The following is an 8,445-nucleotide window of genomic DNA, read 5'->3' on the forward strand; positions in this document are numbered from 1 at the left end:
ACAACCCCTTCTGGAAAGAAATGCTTCCTAAGAGCCAGTCTAAGCCAGTCTAACCCTGCCCTGGCACAGCTTGAGGCCATTCCCTCTTGTCCTATTGCTTATTACTTGGTTAAAGAGACACCCCCAGCTCTCTGCACCCTCCTTTCAGGGAGCTGTAGAGGGGGATGAGGTCTCCTCTCAGCCTCCTCCAGACTGAACACCCCCACTTCCCTCAGCCGCTCTCCATCAGACCTGTGCTCCAGACCCTGCACCAGCTCCGTTGCCCTTCTCTGGACACGCTCGAGTCATTCAATGGCCTTTTCGTAGTGAGGGGCCCAAAACTGAACACAGTTATCAAGGTGCAGCCTCACCAGTGCCGAGTACAGGGGTAAGATCCCTTCCCTGTCCCTGCTGGCCATGCTGCTGACCTGCTCAGGGCCCAGCTGTTTACTGGCAGCCTCCGCTCCTCCCCAGGTGTTCCTGCACTGTTTCTGGGATGGAAAACCATCTAAATATGGTATTGCAGGAGCAATGGCTGGATTTGAATGGCAAATGGATTTCAGCATCCTACAAACACAAGGCTAAGACCCTTTTTGGAGGAAGTGCAGGGCGTCCCTCTGATGTAGCAGAGTGTGTTTGAGGGCCAGCTGCCAGCCATACCCTGCCCTTTGGGCAGCTTTTTGGGTAGATCCTCCGGCCATGCTTTGCAGCAGGCTGCTCAGGGGTTTGTACCCAGCCAGAACCTTCTTTGGTGGATGGAGCAGCCATATCCTGGCATGTGCCCATGTCCCACAGAAAATACAGACCTTTCCTCTTGTTTATATCCATAGGCTGATTGTTCTTCTTCTGCATCATCTGCTCCCGAAGCTTATTTCTTAGATAACAGTAAGATTTCTTAGAGGTCAGTTATCTGAATGACATTGCTGCTAGCTTTAGGCTGTGAAGGACCAAAGAGACATCTCGGCTTTGCTCAGCAGGCTGGCAGCAGGGTGAGGAGAACAGCACAGGTAGCCCAAGTCCCTGGGCTAGTGCTTCAGTCCGCTGGCCACACTCCTCAGCCCCATAGCATGCTTCAGCTCTGTCACCCTGTCTATTATGGGCCAGGTTCCCAGCTGCTATGAGCCGGGTTTATTCTATTGACCTCAATGGAACCAGCCCCAGTTATCATCCTGGAGAATCTTGCTCTATCTCTAGAGAAACAGAGTGGGAGTAACTTTTTGGGGGCTGCTTCAAAAAGCAGAGCTGTAACACCATGGTATAACATGGTACAGTGCTCTCAGAAGAACTCACAGCTAAGGAAAAGCCCACATCATCCCTGTTCCTGCATAATATTTCAGTATTTGAAGTTTATTTGATGAATGTTATAGCAGGTCTTCTGGAGGGCTGCACATCCCTCTGTCTCTGATACACACTTTTGAGAGTCAGCTTTTTGTTGGAATTCATGCAGGCAAAGCCCTTTTTCTTTAAAGAAAAATTCTTTTAAAATGTTGTTTATTGCTTATTCTCCAGGGAGCCAGTTGCCTGCCAATAGAGGCAGTGCTGATTTCAGGCGAGTCGGAAGGCTGGAGCAAACATGGATGGGTCATGATTCATACCCAGGCTCGGCTGTTTTTAGCTGTTTAAATTACTTGCAAGCTGCCAGACATTGTTCTCAGAGCTGAATAGCACTCAGCTGCGGTCTCAGCCCCGGCAGGAAAGGTTTGCGTCCTGTTCCATCTCCGATCAAAAAAATACCAGGATGTCTACAAGAACAGCCAGAGCGCCACAAAATCTTTCCCCTCTCCTTGGGCTCATGCTGAGAGGGTGTCAGTAAACAAGGGGGGAATAAACTGGTGATCTAAAGGAGAGATTATTTTTAAAAAATCAGGGAAGTGATACCAATTTTCTTCTACTGGCATCTGGCCCTCTTTGATAGGAACTTTGCTGAAGAGAAACTCGCTTATTTGATGTATAACACAGGGCCAAACCCAGCCAAACTCCCACCCAAAGTCACTCAAGGCTTGCAAAGACTAACACGGGTATTCTCTTGCTGGTTTGAGACCTCAGGATTCTTTCAACCTTGTGTTTTTCAGCAAGAAAGTTCTCCAGCAAAGACAAATGATTTCCCTGCATCTGTGGATGCAGTAATTCAGCAGTAATCCCCATATCGATTATGTGAAGTAGAGCTTGCTTATGATCATCAGATTTGGAAGTGGTACATTTCTAGTATACGAGAAGCTGGGATAGGAAGACTCAATTTTCTTCAAAAACTTGTACCTTCTTGGTGGGAATATCCATAGTTTTGTACAGAACCAGATGTCAGGAGCACCAGTTGTATGTATCCAGCACTTTAATACGCCTATAACTGATCATTTACTGTTATCCAAAGTTTTTGACACATCAGTTTGTCGTTTCTTCCTACCTTGAATGGTCTCACACTACAAACCAGATAGTTAACACTCTGCAATGAAACCTGATGCCTGGATATGCACCATATGCTCTTGCATAGCATCTGCACCGTGTTTGGCATCAAATTTCAGTCTCACAATGCAAATGTTTGGGATGGATGAGATGTCAGCAAATGCAGGGCTTAGACCTGACCTATTTGTTCCCAGGGCATTGCTAGCAATATTAATAGAGTACCGCAATGAAAAGAAAAACTGGTTGTAATCAATTTGCCATCTTTTGGCCAGCAGTATGACATGATCTGGGGGGAGGATTTGCCTGCATTTGGAAAATTATTCCATTTCTGATGCTGTGCCTCTGATAGCCAGTTAATATTATATGTAACCTGTTAATACACCTGCCTATCTTCCAGTGTTATCATCAAGGTGGGAAGAAGCTGCCACAGCCACCTTTGCTTCTGTTGGCTACATCAAAGTGATTGACATTATTTCTCTCCTGTGTTAAAATTCCTCAGGCACTGATTTATAAAAATAAATATGTTGCAACCAGACAGTGCCACATTCCTTGCTCAAGGACAGGCTGGCTGGCAAGTCTCTCACCCATGGTTCTGGGCAGGAGCCATCTTCGTATAACCTGCTCAGGACTCTGCTCACCGTGCACTTGCTCTGCCTAATCCCTCTCTGAAAGGTGTTTGTACAGAGGGGTCCTTCTCCTCTTGAGGCTAACAACCCTTTACTTTTCCCTAGAGGTCAGGATTGGATCTTGGACCGTTCCCCTTGTTCTCCTCTTGATTCTCACTCTTTGAGTCATGTTTCTTTAAAGCTCCACACCTAAAACCAGTCCAAAACTCCAGCACGGGCTTGGCTATGATTAGGCAAAACTGGTATGGTAGTCCAGACTATGTTCCTGTTTACACACCCTGGTACAGTATCTGCCTTATTCACAGTGCAAGGCATTTGACTCATGCTTCTGACTGCTCGTAACTTCCTGATCCTGCTCCTTAATCTACGATTTCCCACCAGAATTAGTGCAGTTAATTACTCTCATCTAGATTTAATTCTTTGCAGTCTCTGCTGCCCAGACCTTCTCTCAGTTTTTCCAATGTTGATATGAATTTCATCCCTGATCTTTACCATGTTCCCAGACCTTCTCCTCCAGCTGGGACCTGCAGATTTTTCTTAGTTCCAACATTTGCTTCACTAATCAACTACTTATAGTCCTGGACCTATGGTAGGCCCCTGAGGAATCCAGTCATTCAGTTGGACAGTCACTCTAGTAGTGTCTAAATAAGCAGGTTCAAACTCAGCCATGTTGCTTTAGCTTCTTTACGAAGTCTTGAGAGTCACAGCATTACAGAATGGTTTGGGTTGGGCCCTTAAAGATCATCTAGTTCCAACTCCCCTGCCACGGGCAGGGACACCTTCCACTAGCCCAGGTTGCCCAAAGTCCCGTCCAACCTGGCCTTGAACACTGCCAGGGAGGGGGCAGCCACAGCTGCTCTGGGCAACCTGTGCCAGGGCCTCACCACCCTCACAGGGAAGAATTTTTTCCTTGTATCTAATCTAAATCTTCCCTCTTCCAGTTTAAAGTCATTACCCCTCATCCTGTCCCTACACTCCCTGATAAAGAGTCCCTCTCCATCTTTCCTCTAGCCCCTTTCAATACTGGGAGGCTACTATAAGGTCTTCCCGGAGCCTTCACTTCTCCAGGCTGAAGACCCCCAACTCTCTCAGCCTGTCCTCACAGGGGAGGTGCTCCAGGTCCCCGACCATCTTTGTAGCCCCCTCTGGACCCACTCAAGCAGGTCCATGTCCTTCTTATACTAGGGGCCCCAGAGCTGGACACAGCACTACAGGGGGGCGTCACACCAGAGTGGCGTAGAGGGGAGAATCCCCTCCCTTGACCTGCTGGCCACACTGCTCTTGATGCAGACCAGGATAGGGTCGGGCTTTCTGGGCTGCGAGTGCACATTGATGATTCCTAGTCAGATTTCCATCCACTAATACCCCCAAGTCTTTCTCTGAAGGGCTGCCCTCAATCCACTGATCGCCCAGACTGGATTTGTGCTTGGGATTGCCCTGACCGATGTGCAGGACCTTGCACCAGGCCTGGTTGAACTTGGTGAGGTTTGCACGGGCCCAGCTCTCGTGCCTGTCCAGGTCCCTCCGGATGGCCCATCCCTTCCCTCCAACAAGCTGACCACACCACATAGCTTGGCATCGCCAGCAAACTTGCTGAGGGTGCACTTGATCCCACTGTCTGTGTTGCTGACAAAGATGTTAAACAACATCTTTAAAGACTCATCAAAAGCCTGCAAAATTTCCCTCACTCTTGTAGATCTTCATTGCTAGTACCGGACTATTATTAATTAGTTCCTGGAAGTGGTAGAAATATTTCCTAAAGGTGGTAGCTGCTTCTTTTTCTTCCTGATTTCAGAGAAGCACATATGAAAATATGCCTTAAGCACACCCAAGAGAGATGACAAATAAAACACATAAAGCAGGATTAATGAAGAACAGAGGAAGAACTAGAGTCACAGCTATTTTAGTGTCAACAGTGGAGCGCAGAATAATGAACCCCAGTGCTAGCAGCTGGGCAATTTCAGCTCTTTACCACTCGGTTGCTCAGCTGGACAGAGTGGCAGGATTAAGCCCAGAAAAATTGACAACCAGAAATTGCACTTCTCCTTTCTGGCCACACGATGTCCCCATCACACCACGAACAGCCTGGCCAGACCTCAACAGAAGACTCGGCCACAAAGGCAGGTGTTTCAGATTTCCATATCCCGCCAAAGCATCTCCTTACCTCTGTCCAGGCTCTAAAACACCCACACGGCTGCAGATCAGGGCTAAGTGCCGTGGTGCAGAGAGGGATGAACGGGATGGAGTTGGTGTGGTCCAGGCGCTTCACCTTTCCTCTTGTTGGATGAAGGTGACATGTTGCTGTGAAATAAATAGGAGCCAGATGGTCAAGAGGTGGTAGCAGCTTTTGATTAATGTGAATTATAATAGACAATGAAAAATTTGGATTAATTTCACTTTTTAAAGGTGAGATTTTACTGCTGCTTTCAGTGGGGAATGTGAGGGATTTCTTTTGCAATCTAACTGCTGGCATGTCTCGGCCCTTTGTCATTTGTATGTTGCCCTCAGCAGAACCAAGAAGCCCTTCAAAACCAGAACTGAGATCTGCAGGAACCAGTTGTCAGTGCAGACATTTGTAAAAAGAAATATTGGGATTGGTATGAATGCAAATCTGTTTATGTAAGCATCAGAAGAAATAGCAGAGCAGCAGAGAGGTTAAGGATGCCTTGTATTTGTAACAAATGACACCATTTTCAGCAAAAAAAAATCGAGACTATGTTGTTTTTGTCAAGCCCAGAAGTTGCGCACACCAAAAAGAACATAGCATACACAACTCATTCATGAAAGAGCCTCCTCTCTGATAAGATGAGGATGGCAGCATATCACATCTTCCATTCATTCTCCTGGCAGCCTAGCAGGAAGAGAGACTGCAGCAAAGGATCACCACAAAACAACGATCGATGCTTAAAGATTATCAAAGAACTGTCCCAAAAAACGGTAGGTTTAGTGAAGATTTGACAGCCATCATCCCTTGTTGTGTATGTTGCATGTAAGTTATTAGGGCCAGACCACTTGAACAACCATGTCTTGAGAATGCATGCGGGTGGGTAAAACCAGCTTAATATGTAAATAAATACCATGTTCCCCTTCTGTAAGATCTCATACTGAGTTTGGCCACAGGGCTTTCCTACATCAGCGGGAATGGTACTGCTAAAAGGACAAAGCCTGGTGCCTTTAGGATGCTCAGTCAAATTACTTGAGCTGATTGATGATGCAGTACCAGAGAAGCTTAATCTGAGCAATTTGGTTGCTGTTGGTTGGAACCTACTCGGTTTGTGAGATTTGAGTTGCGAATGTTTGTTGGCCTCCCTCAAACACTAGTAGCTGTAGGCATTGACATCTAATTACACTTTATGAAGATGAAGAGAATCCAGATCTGCCTGATTGTGTACATGTTTTGGTGACACAGTAATTACAGTAATTTACATCGCATTGCTGATCACTATCCTGTGGAGATGGCAAGGTCTTGTTACCCAAACCTGTGGAGTGGCTTTGCGTTGCATCTCTGGTCCTAGGTTTCAGAGACAGTTTGTAATTTGTCTGATCTCTGGCATATTATTTTGATAAACCTGACCCTTACGATCATGAGGACAACTTTTGAAATGTGGAAATAAATTCCAGCTGCTGCCCTACCTGACCAGTTTAAAACCACAGGTATCTTCCACAGCATGACGGCTTGACCCTAACATCCAAGATGCAATAACTTTCAAGAACAGCAAGTTAGCTGTACGCTCGCCAACCTATTTCTATGCACATCACAGCTCATGAGACTCTTGAGAGGTACAATGTACTCGTATGTTTGCTTGAATGCTCATAATGGGCAGACAGCAGATTTGGTTTTCGACAAGCTAACCTCAATCTACGTATTTTAAAGATGACCTGTTAGCGCAGCCGTACCACACAAACTCTTTGACTCAAACCATTCATTTCACAGCAGAACAAGATGGCGTTGTCTTCTGTTTAACTAACTCCCAAAGCACTTCCCTATAATTATATCTATCTTAATCAGACAAACTGGGGATTAAAAAAAAAAAAAAAGGAAAGGACTAATCTGATCCTTGGCCATAATTGGATTACCTTTGCAAATATTAAGTTACAACAATAGCAGCAGTTCTTGTTATAAATTTATTTTTTACTGCTTTTCTTCATGTGAACTAGGCAAATGTGTGTCGCCTGCCTAGAGCTTTTTGGAAGGAAGAAGCAAGAAGTATTGTCCCCAAAACTCTCTTCCTTTTAAAAAAAAAAAGATGAAATTATTAGAAATTGGGAAGCATGTGGCCAGATTGGTCAGTGGTGGTAGAAAAACAGAAGTTATTGAACTTTAATTAGAACTTCTTCCAACTTTTATCTCTTTGTTGAAATACTGGAATAAACTTTATCTGTAATAGTGCCTTGCAAGCTCTAATAATGTCTGGCTTGAGTCAGCTGGGACTCAGTCTAAGACTCAGCTCAGTTCTCATTAAAGACAAGCAGTCATTCCACATCTTTCCATGAGTCTCATAAAACTTCATGTGTTTCAAATGGCAAGGCACTACAGTTCTGACAACCACCACTTACCTCAAATGATTTCAGAAAACCTGTTTTAGGCAGCAGCCATCTCTGTATTCAAAGCTGACATTTGAATGGCTACAGGCTAAGGTTCAAGTGGACATCTCTGTTAGCTTGCTGGTCTTCTCAGCATTGCAGATAGGAAGAAAGAAGGCAAAGACACAACCATGGGGTCAGACAGGCTTTTTTGGAAACCTCTACATTGATGGTTTCATTAAATTCACATACTAAACCACAATACCAGTCACAATTTGTAAGTCATACATGGGCAGGTACTTCAAACTATATTTCTTTCTTCTGGTGCTTGCAATTCTTGCAAATTTTCCATCCTTGTTTATTAGTTCTGGGACAAGAATTTAATGCTTGAAACTAACCAAACTACACTTACATGGTAGATTTGTTTCAGGATTTGTGATGTTCTGCATTGTGCGTCTCAGGATAAAATCTACCCTACAGAGACGTATGAGTGGAAAAGTTGTGTCAAACCCACTTTGATAGCAAACCCAGGCCCTTGATTCTGGAACCAGCATGCTGCTCAGACTGACTGTGTGTGTCAAATGCAAAATTACCCTGAATTTACCGGCCCAGTTGCGTACTGCAAAGGATTTGCTAGATTATTTCTCCCACTTCTCAATCCTCCAAGGAACAAAGTCTGTTTGCTTGGCAGCAGGTTTCTCTGTCAGCCCTTCTACTCCAGTATGGCATACATCAATAAAAAATACCTACTGATCTGGGCTCTCCCAAAGCCTGTGTAGAGGGCTTGGAGAAATGCAGCTCTGCGTAGGCTTGCCCTGGGCTCCAGGGGAAGGGGTTAAATGGAGCCATACGCCAATAATCAGTGATGCAAAGGGCACGGTCTGGGAGAGTGGACCCTAACACCAAGTTACACAAT

The sequence above is a fragment of the Athene cunicularia genome (assembly GCF_003259725.1).
Source record: "Athene cunicularia isolate RWA chromosome 3 unlocalized genomic scaffold, athCun1 chr3_part1, whole genome shotgun sequence".
Classification (NCBI taxonomy): Eukaryota; Metazoa; Chordata; class Aves; order Strigiformes; family Strigidae; genus Athene; species Athene cunicularia.